This window comes from Pezoporus flaviventris, unplaced genomic scaffold (genome assembly GCF_033815535.1).
Source record: "Pezoporus flaviventris isolate CSIRO_AGI_PZ_B2104156 unplaced genomic scaffold, CSIRO_AGI_Pfla_v1 ptg000031l, whole genome shotgun sequence".
NCBI lineage: Eukaryota > Metazoa > Chordata > Aves > Psittaciformes > Psittacidae > Pezoporus > Pezoporus flaviventris.
In genome coordinates this window covers 61,873,947-61,884,912 of record NW_026892579.1, presented here as the reverse complement: position 1 = coordinate 61,884,912, position 10,966 = coordinate 61,873,947, and positions in this window count along the sequence as shown.

Sequence of the window (10,966 nt, the reverse complement as noted above, 5' to 3'; positions counted from 1 at the left end):
AGTGGTCTGATAAACTTTGCAACCCTTTTTCTTAAGACTAACCCAATACATCAGTTGTCTTATTACAAGATACTGCATTTCTGTGCATTTAAATAAAAGTCACTTACTTCAGGGAGGAGCTCTCCAATTTCTCACATGTAGGTTTTGATGAAGTTGCATGTCAAATTACTGTGACTTATGCATTTTTGCCGTAGTAGGTTAATTTCCAGTCACCTGAGCTGCTGGTCATGACTCAGACACATTAAGGGGATGGTGAGGTGGAATGTGCTGAGTAAATGTTAATTGTCAAAGTGCTTCTACTGTACTTCTTTGAAGGACTCTAAGAGACAAAAGGAAGGATTTCCAGTTCTTTGATTCCATGTTCCACAGATGGAATACGTAAACAGTAAAGTAAGTGAGAATGTGGTTTGCTAATGGGGAAATGTACCTTGTCAACAGGGAGAAGTAGAACAGTTTTCCTAGCACTCAGGAGTAGGAGGGGGGAAATTTAGGTGCTCCATTCACTTGGAAATGGCTGGGGAGTAGAAGTGAGGAGAAATAAATACGGTATTGAGGTAGTGTTGGTTGAAATTAGGGGACATGTAACTGACAGGTCAGGTGTTCATTTCCCTGGCTGACTACATTTTCATAACTGCCTTATATGTGTGTCTTTTAACTGCAGGTATTTTTTTCTTCCTGTGGTATTTCTTCTGGGAATTCTAGGTTACTCTGATCTCCAGTAGACTCTTTCTTTGTATAGCACTTGAGTGAATAGCTTTGAAAACGGTTTACTATTGAACAGATGTTTTTGTCACATAAGACTGTTATATTTTATTTCTCTCTTTCAGATTTAAGTCTTTATGACTTTCTAAAATTATAATGAAGAACGTGTTTGCCAGTTACTAATCTAGAAATCAGTTTAAACCCTGAAGTGCATGTTAAAAATCAGCTTTTTCAGAGTAAGTAACTTCTAAAAAGTAGTTGCTAAGGTGACATAACATCTCTTGCAAGCTTAGTTTTAAAAATCTTTATGCATAATATAGAATGTTTTTCTTCTGATTACAAAAGAATGGAAAAAAAGAATTTTGAGAGAATTATTTTGACTAATCAAAAATTAGGAGCCCATATTTAAAGTTTAAAAGAAATATGTTTGCACTTAATAGACATTACGATTTTTGATCCTTCAAGAAGGTTCTGAGTCTCAGATCAATGAGTATGCTTCTTCAGTGTCTTTGATTGCAAGATCTGTCAATGGATATTATTATGCAAGTCTGCTTAGGATATAGGGATAGTAACGAGGCCCTACACTTTGGAACCCAAGCGTTAGATTTTGCAGACCTTACGCTTTCAAAAGGCTGAGAATATGTGAAGTTAAAACATGGGAAAAGCTTTTTGATTACCTCTAATTTATAAAAATGTCATCAGCAGAAGTGCAGAAGTGAACCATAGCAAATGAAATTAAACTTTTTTACCCTGCCTAAAAAAAGGAATAGCCACTTCTTTTCAGTGTTTTCTAGAAGAGTGGCCTAAATTCTGTCAGTTGGGAAACACACCAATCTTTCAATGGTGTTCAGTTAGAATTTCCTTATGCAAAGGTCTGATCTAGTGGATTAAATTCATTAGAGCACAAGAAGCCACATTAAGAAAGTTAGCATATATATTGAACCTCTTGAATTTTTCACTTCTCTAATCCAAGAACTTAATATTCACTTTACAAAGGTGTGATCTATTTTGGTGCAGGTTTGGAGCTGATTTTGGGGGGAGTACAGTTATTGTAGTAGTTCTATTGGGTTAGCAGTACTGAAGCAAATGTCTCAGGTATCAATCAAGTTGATTGATTTCCTGATCTTAGGTGCTCTCAGGTGAAGGAGAAGGAAAAAGAGAAGAAAAACCTGAAACACTGAAGTTTCAGCCAGAGGCTGCTTATCAGTGTGAAGTAGAAAGCATGGAAGAGAGTGGATGTACTTGTTGCAGGGGAAAATGACTTACAGCTTAAGTCATTTTGTTGATTTGTTAATAGTTTGTAATTAAATGTTAGTCCTTGAACTATGCATACACAATCAATGGCAGCAGTGTAACAGATGGGTGACTGGACTAGAGCTTTACAAAACCTTAGTAAACAGCTTGAGATATCTAAATACCCTTCTGTAGCAATCTCCCGCAAGTTTGTGGTTACGTGCTCACCTCTGTCCCTTTAACAGGAGGTTTGGGTTAAAGAGCCAAACCCTGTTAACATCCATCTTCTTTGGAGGTGTGGACACTGTAAACTGTGCTGTTACTCTACACTCCAGTAGCCCACCCTCCTGCTGGCATAGCAGCCCACAAGGTGAGGTGCAAAAACACCCCAGGAGCAGGCAGTGCTGGTTGTACCCTGTACTGTGGGCCCAGGGCAGGCATGCAGGGTCCTCCCTCAAGCCTCTGCATAGCCTGCAATGCAGGCGGGCATCTTCTTGGCGGCAGACCAGATTTTGACTGCTTCTTTCTTCTCCCTGCTGGAAATGTTACTGCCTTTTATGCTTGATTTTAAGCTGACTTCCTTCCCCCCACAGGTCTCTTGGTAACTGCCTGGTTACTGTTTAATGTAGCTGATGATTGTCTTCATTTTCAGCCTTACCAGATTTTGAGCAAATGCCCTCTGAGTTTTGGGTATTCTGTTCACAAACATTTCATTAGCTGTTAGCAGCCAATGTCCACGCTTTATTTTTCTGCCAAGAGAAGGCTATGTGAATTTCCCCCACAATTTGAAGCTGTTCCTTTGGGTACAAAGTACATTGATAAAGTAAGAGACAAAGTCCTTCTCAGAAATAATGTTTCTGTTTGAAACTTTATGTTGGAGGAGTGATGACAAATACTGGGGAATCTTACTTGTCCTCAAAGTGTTCATTATAGGCCAGAATGTATCACAGTAAAGCAGTTTTTTAATGGTAATCCATGAAATAAAGAGGCCCCGCTTTTCCAGCACTAATGAACCCAAATTAATGCGTTTTTCTTCCTGCATTTTGTAGGGATTCCTTATGCTTTGTAGAAGTGCAACTTAAAGTTGGGATCTGCACATGCATTGTGCGACTTCTCATCATTGACTTGTTCTTTAAATACTGCACCCAGAGTTTGTGTGAGAACATGAAGAAAATGAGGAATAAAACTACCTTTGTGAATAAATGTGTTTACGATGAAGAACTCCATACTTCTGATCAAATTCCTGTTTTCATGGATGGCAAAACTACAAGGACAGAAGTGCATTGGATACACATAATACCACCTTTTTTACCTAGTGAACAACCTAAAAAGTGTCTGGTTTAGCATGTGTTAATTCAAATGGTTTGAAGCTCTACTCTTGAACTTCTAAGGTGAAGTACCCCAATATTAAAAAGTTACTTACTCTGTGGAAATACAGTCCAAAACAAAGAATTTACTAAGGGAATCTAATGGGTAACAGGTTAAATAAGTAGTAAGTTCAAATTTTTGTTGATCCTGGAATTGCTGTATGCTGTTTTTTCCCTGAAGAGAGCCACTGACTGGTGGATGTGATGCCCCTCCTTTAGCTCTTGATCATCTCATCTCTACAAAGTATTTACTGTTTTAGCACCTAAATGGCAGGAGCATCCATTCTTACCAAAAGCTACGGGTTTCCCACTTCTTTTCTACTATATGTTCTATTTTTCTGTTTGTGAAGATTTATTAAGTGCTAGAATTATTCTCCGCTTTAATTTGAATTTACTGACAATTGGTGACTTCTAATGATATTCCCTAATATCAGCATTGCTTTCACTTTTGTAATTAAAAATGTAATTCCCATAAAGTGCCACTTTAAATTTGATGATTTTATTCTTGACTTAACAGCAGAATGCCCAACCAACCTTAGAGCAGTATTGCTGTTCAAGGCAACGACTAGAGCGAGATTTAGTTGGTAAATTGATGTTGAATTTCATAGATAGCCAGGTTTAAAATATAAACCTGTCATGATTTAAGTCCAGCCGGTAACTCAGAACCACGCAGATGCTCCCTCACTCCCCCCTTTCTCCCCCTGCTCCCAGGGGGATGGGGAGGAGAATTGGAAGAATTTAACTCCCATGGGTTGAGATAAGAGCAGCCCAGTAACTAAAGTATAACACAAATCACTACAGCTACCACCAATAATAATAATGATAAGGGAAATAACAAGGGAAGAGAATACAACTGCTAACCACCTGCTGACTGATATCCAGCCTGACAGAGCAGTGATCTAGCCCTTCTGGGTAACTGCCCCCAGTTTATATACTGGGCATGACGTGCTGTGGTACGGAATACCTCTTTAGCTACTTGGGTCAGGTGTCCTGTCTCTGCTTCCTCCTGGCTTCCCCTCCTCCCTGGCAGAGCATGAGACGCAGAAAGTCCTTGGTCGGGCTAAACATTACTGAGCAGCAGCTGAAAACATCAGTGTTATCAGCACTGTTCCCAGGCCGAAAGTCAAAAACAGCACTGCACCAGCTACTAAGAAGGAGCAAAATGACTGCTACTGCTGAACCCAGGACAAAACCAAAGTCATAATTTAGTTTCCATGTAACGTGCATTTGCGTAGCATCCTATTCGTGCCTGATTTTCTTTCCTGTACATTTCTTTAGTTGCCTATAGTTATTTCTGGAATTCCAAAAAATAGCAGAGACGTAGCTGCTGCCCAAGGGGTTTTTGTTAGTCACACCTCCAACAAAGCATTCCTTAGGTGATTTTGCCTGCAGGACTCAACTTAGAAGGTGTTCTCAGGAGGAGCTGTGGTGCTGTCACAGCACTGTTCAGTCAACAGACATAGAGCTCTTTTTTGGTGCTTGGGTGATCTTCGATTCCCACCTTCCACAAAACAAACTAAACTGTTGTTTTATTTAGACATGAGCTTTCCAAATAGTTGCTTAGAATTTGTGTGTGTGTGTTTTTGTCTTCTGCCTCAGTGAATCTTTATTGAATGGAAAGTGGAACTTTGAACATGAATGGATTGGGTGATTGTATCTGTATTCGGGATATTTTACAGCATGGTGGCTGGTACTTTTTGGTAGCTAGGGATTAATTATCCCTTACTCAGAAGATATCATTTAATTGATAGCTTCTATAACTCTCTGGTTAGCTATCTCAAAGATATGGAATTGAAAGTTAATAGTATGGTTATTTATAGGCCTCTGAGATATGTTTGGAGTAGACTTTTAGTTTTTACTTAGAGGAAAGGTTTCAGGTTTATGAACCCAAAGGCTTCGTAAGTGCAGGGAAGTTTTACTGTAGAGAGTCTGTATATCTTCACAAAGTTACCTTGTGTCTGCACTGGTTTCTGGTATTTTCTACCGGGCAGCTTGGCTTTGTTAGACTGGGTTTCTAGATCTCTGAACAGTCACACAGAGACTGGGCATCATTTCAGAGATCTTGAGCATGGAAGTCAGAGTCCCTTAGCTGTAAAAGGATCTCAGTTGGATGTTAGAGTGCTGATCACTGCAGCATACAAATGGTCTGTACATCTACCTTTTCATGTTCTGCTTTTGGATAACATGCTCCATTTAACTGTATTGCAAATATTATTTGTTTTCAAGCAGTTAACCATCTTGAAAAACACATCAACATGACCTAGTAAGTATAACACTTGAAATGAGTTTACAAATGAATCTTGGCATAAGGAAAATGTATTTTAACAATGTGGTTTGTATGCCTGCTCCCTGCGTATTTATTTTCACCCTCCAGTTGATTAGCTGCTTTGTCTTGTGTAGAGAAATGGCCTGTTTAATGCAGTGGGAAGTTGAGTAGCGTTTGTTAATGGATGCTTAGAACAGGCCCAGTCAGACATTTTAAATTATTCTAACTAAGCAGTAATTCTAATTTATTTCTAAAGATAGAAGTCTAACAGCCCAATTACCTAGTTTCCTCACACACTGTAATGAGTACAGTTAGCATAAAATTGGTCTGTAAATTTAATGGGCAGTTTCTTGTCGTGTGGACATTGAAAACACTAGCAGAAATGTGACAAGCTGTGTTAGAGCCCGTACAGTAACTTGCTCCCATTGGATGCTGCCTTGACAAAATGCATTACTGTAAAATATGAATTCAATCTGTTCAGTAGAAGGAGATTTTGAAGTGTTGGCTCAAACAGGGGTGATGATAGAGTTTAAAGTTCCTTCAAGAAAGAATCTGCTTTTTTTTTGCCTGAGTTAGCAGTAGGGTTTTGTCCTTTTTTGACATGGTATTATGACTATATTGTAATATATGTCAGGATATGGCTCCTATCGGGCCAGTTCTCTATGTGCAGCCTCATAAGTATAGTTGGATCAGTTTTTCTCAATGTAGTATATACATTAATAAAGATTGTACACACACATGCTAAAGATTAAAAAAACATTTTAATATCCTGCTTAGAAGAGAAAGGGATGCCAAGCCCTACAGCCGATAGATTCTCAAACCATGATTCAGGCAGCTGCTGCTGCGCAGTTCTAGTAGTTCTACAGTTCATTGGATGTAACCAGGTGTGGGGCACTGGAGAATTTCTAGCTGATAGAATCCAAAAGACGTTTTTGCCCTTCTTTCTACAGCTGAATTGTTTGATGTGAAATTCTCTTTGTGACTGTTTTCAGGCAGTACAGTAAAGAAAACTGAGAAAGACCTAGCTAAGTTGCAGTGACCTCCCCAAGAATGAAGTGGTAAAAATTATGGGCTATGAGAACACATACGTAGTGTTTCATGAAGTTTCTTCTACTTTGCCTGTTCCCTAGAGGGTGAATAAACAAACAAAAAAGCCTGAGGCTTGAAGATGAGAAACAAGTATTTTGAAGTATGTTTTTGTGATGGACTCTTTCACCTCTCCTACACAAGCAGGCATTAGTGGAAAAAGAGATGAATGTGAAAGATTTCTCTGTTAGAGGCTTCTCGATCATGGAAATGCTTTAATTACTTAAACAGTGAATCCATTTAAAATGTACTCCTATTGCATCATTCTGTTAAGTAGAATGGATAAAATTGGAGCTGCAACTATGGAAGTAGCAAGTTAGTTCTTGTGCATTAGAACACCAGCTTAGTGTGGCACTGACTTTGCTAAGGATTCATGCTCTACCACACTTTGTCCCACCTCATAGTTTTCCACAGCACACTTGCCTGCCTTCCTCTTTTGCTGTATAATGCTAACTGAGCAAATGGAATTGTGTGGCTGATCCTGCCTGTGTGGGATTGTCAAACAAAACAAGCAGTGTGTTCAGTTTACTTGTTTGTAGGTCCATTAAAAGATGTATCTTTACATTTCTAGGATTTAACTCAGGGCAATGTAAAATACTTTATTAAAATGTATTAATTGCATACATTATAGAAAGAAATATCTTTCCGTTTCCTAAGTATGTAATGTTGGATATGTGTACTGGTCCCAGATTAACAATCGCATTCCTCATTGGACTCAATTTATTTTGTGTGTCTTCTAACTTTAGCTTATTTAAGAAATAGTTTATAGAAAGTTTTTTAAAGTGTATTTTTTTAGTCCCTGAACTCAGTGTGAACCCCTCAGCAAGAGGAGAAAAGCATGAGGCAGACCATTGCTGGCCTCCATCAGACTGAGCTGTACTCTTCTAAAGTAGAAATTCTTATGCAGACAAGTGTACTCAGGTCTTTTGTTCAGAGACAGTGACCGAAAAGGTAGGTCAGAGTTTTAAATACATCTCTTTAGAGGGTATTCATACCCAGTAAATCAGTGCATCTCTCTTCAGTAGTAGCTAAACAGTAAAGATCTTAAAGTGGAAATTAAAGTATGTATTCCTTCTGTAAAATGCTTTGGGACTCACTAAATAGATGCAAGCACAAAGCAAAGCCCAGTTTCCCCATGAAGTTTCTAAAACTGGACATATGGGTAAGTTTGGAAGCTGGCTGCAAGGTCAGGTAAGTAAAGCAACATTATAGTTTGGAAGAATATTTCTGCTGCAGTCCAATACTTGATTTTTTTTTCCCCTTCTATAATTTCTTTTTAGCTCAGGTTTTCACCATCCATTGGAAGTAGAACACTTGGGCTCTGTAATGAGTGTAAATGTCTGTTGAAATAGCACTTGCACAACACAGACGTGTGCTGAAAATGTTTTCCACTAGCTTTCTGTTGCATAACAGAGAAATTGGAACTAAAGGGGGGAAAGTAATTAAATCCCATACGCAAACTTTTAAGTGGAAATGAGAATAGAATGTTAAGGAGATACTGCTTAAGAAAGATGCTTGAGCGTTGCAATGATGAGAACAGTAAATAATCTATGCTTGTACATCTTTCTTAGGTCAGAGCTTTTCTGTAGAGTCTTTCTCACGGTTTTTGGGTTGCACACAAGTTACAGCTCAAGATTTGCAGTGCTAACCCTGGCACACTGCAGCACATGTGTGCAGTAGTCAGTGTTCAGAATAGGGACCTACGGTGACCCCCATCAGCCACTCATTGGAAGTCCTCCATCAATCTGTTCTTAGTGTTTTCCTAGCAATCATATTTTCAGCTGTGTTCTTGTGGAACAGACTTCCTAAGCATACTTCATTTAAAAAGTAATTTAAACTTCAGTGCAGTGGCATTAACTGACAATATTTTTATTAATGGTACACATGAGTAGAAAATAATTGAACAGTAATGAGGACATTAATATCAGTATTGTGAGCCATATACAGTTTATATTTTAGTAGAGCATGTATCTTCCATCTTTTATAATGTACTTTGCAGAAATATAGAATGTGATTATGCTTTTTTAGTGTGTAGACTTGCAGTTATTGTTGCATTAAGTTGTTTTGCAGCTTGTCCTGCTATGTTTAATACAGCTGACTGTATTAACTATTTAAGTTTTTTCTCGAAAGGCATAAAAAGCACAATTCTTTATAAAACAAAGTATGAAAATCTCTGTTTTCCTGTATTTTACTCAACGATGCAGTATAAATTTGCTGCAGGAGAATGAAGCTTATGATGGAAGAGTAATGTAACTTCTGCACAGCTATAGTAGTGAATATGTCTGATAAGTGTCAAGATCTGCCTCTTTAACCAAGGACTCAAGAAGGAAGCTAAGGGAAGAAAAGTGGCTCACAACTTGTATATTAAAGCTCACATTTAAAACTAGTGACAAAGATTTAAAGGTATTATCAACTCAAGGTTAAAATACGAGTAAAAAGTCCTATCTTTCCTTAACCTTATTTAATAATTTAGGTTTCCCTATGTATTTTTTCATTTCACCTTTTCATGCCCTGCTTTCCCTTTATATACTGTAGACAACTCTTGGCTCGTTTTTAATTTTCAAGCTGTGTTTCTTGGAGGTACTTGATAATAAATCACAACAGTGTGTTTCTTTCCATTTACTGCATGAAAGAGGGCACATCATTTCTGAGTTGAATGATAAGTCAGGTTGCCACAAATGCTTTGGCATAAGACCTTGACATTCGTTCCTTCTCCACAGGTATTTATGTCAGGGAAACTCATTTATTTGAGCACTCATGGAAAGTAAATACAAGAAGTGTCCCAGTATGACTAAGGCAAATTCACTGGAAAATAGAAGAAGAAAAAAGGTACAAAGGGAAGATGTGTGACTACAGAACTAGAATGTGGTTAGTCATTGTAACCTTGTAGCTGGATTGTTCTCAGGTATTTTTATTACTTACACAGAAATCAGTTGCACAGTTGCATGTATAATCTGACAGTGGGTCACACGTGAACCTGGCTGGAACAGGTTTGGAACTCTGGTCTCCAGATTACCGAGTTAGAGTCATAGGATGGTTTGGGTTGGAAAGGACCTTAAGATCGTTTAGTTGCAACCCCCTGCCATGGGCAATATGTGTTTTCCTTTGCTGCATGAAATTGTTGCAGTGTTTTAAAGCTTGTGATGATTACAATATTCTACTCTGAAAGGGATTAAAAGCTATAGCTACAGTGAAGCTGGCATTTATGGTCAGTATATAAAGAATGTCGTTGTTCTAAGCAGTCCCAGATAGTTACAGGGCTGGAAGTTCCAGTGTAAGACAGCAGGCTCCTGATGAGTGTGCCTCTGCAAAGGAAGAGCAGGAGGCACAAAGAATTCAGCAATAGGTCTTACTCATAGTTTCTGTTTGCCCTTTGTTACTCAAGCCCTGAAGTGCAAAGCTTGCAGAGTTCTTTAGAAGTTGCTGCTATCTTCCCCCCCCGCAGATGGAATGAAAGCTGTCCAGGGCGGCTTATTTGTTACAGTTGTGTATTCAGTTTGAAAGCAGAAGGACTTCTAAGGGCAAAGCCTTTGTTTTGTGACTTGACTCAAGGTAGCATTTGCTCTTCCTCTTGTCACCAAAAATGAAAGTACTATGAAACTAGTAGTGTTTGCAGCTATGCAAGGGAAGCTGTATTGCCTTCATGGGATTGCCTATGTGTGACTACTTAAAACTCGTGGTGGGTGCGGAAATAAAAGTGGATGGAACCCCATCTCATTTATCATAGTTACATTAGCTCCACAGGACTAGCTGGAGTGGGGAATCAGAGGATTTCCTTTCATCACAGAATGGTAGGTAGACCCAGAATTCTATAAATGGTACCCAGGGCATGACTCTGAATTCGTATTTTGGGGGATTATAGTTGTGTTTTAAAGTTACTTTTCCGTTCTTGCAGGCAGGTCTTAGAGGTGGACTAATATAAACTGTGAGGGGACAGATGGTTGAGACACACTAAAGGTGTGTCAATTTTCCCCATGTTCCCAGAGGAAGGCAACTATTCTAGATTTTACTTTGTTGATGGCACAGGGGCTATTCTGAAACCATCCAATCCCCTCTTGGCTCAATTTATTTATTACTGACTCTACAGGGATTAGCTCATTCCTTAGGGAAATGCTAAGTGAGAATTGTCAAAGGGAGAGGGTAGTCCATGGAGCACCAGAGAACCAAAGAGCCAAAAGACTGGCACAACTGACTTTCCTTATGGCATGTATTTCTCTGTGTACCTGCCTGTTGTAGCCACTTCATCCTCCCCTTTTAATTTTCTCTCATTTGGGAGCTTGTAAAAATTCACAATATCAATTGCTGCTTCTTT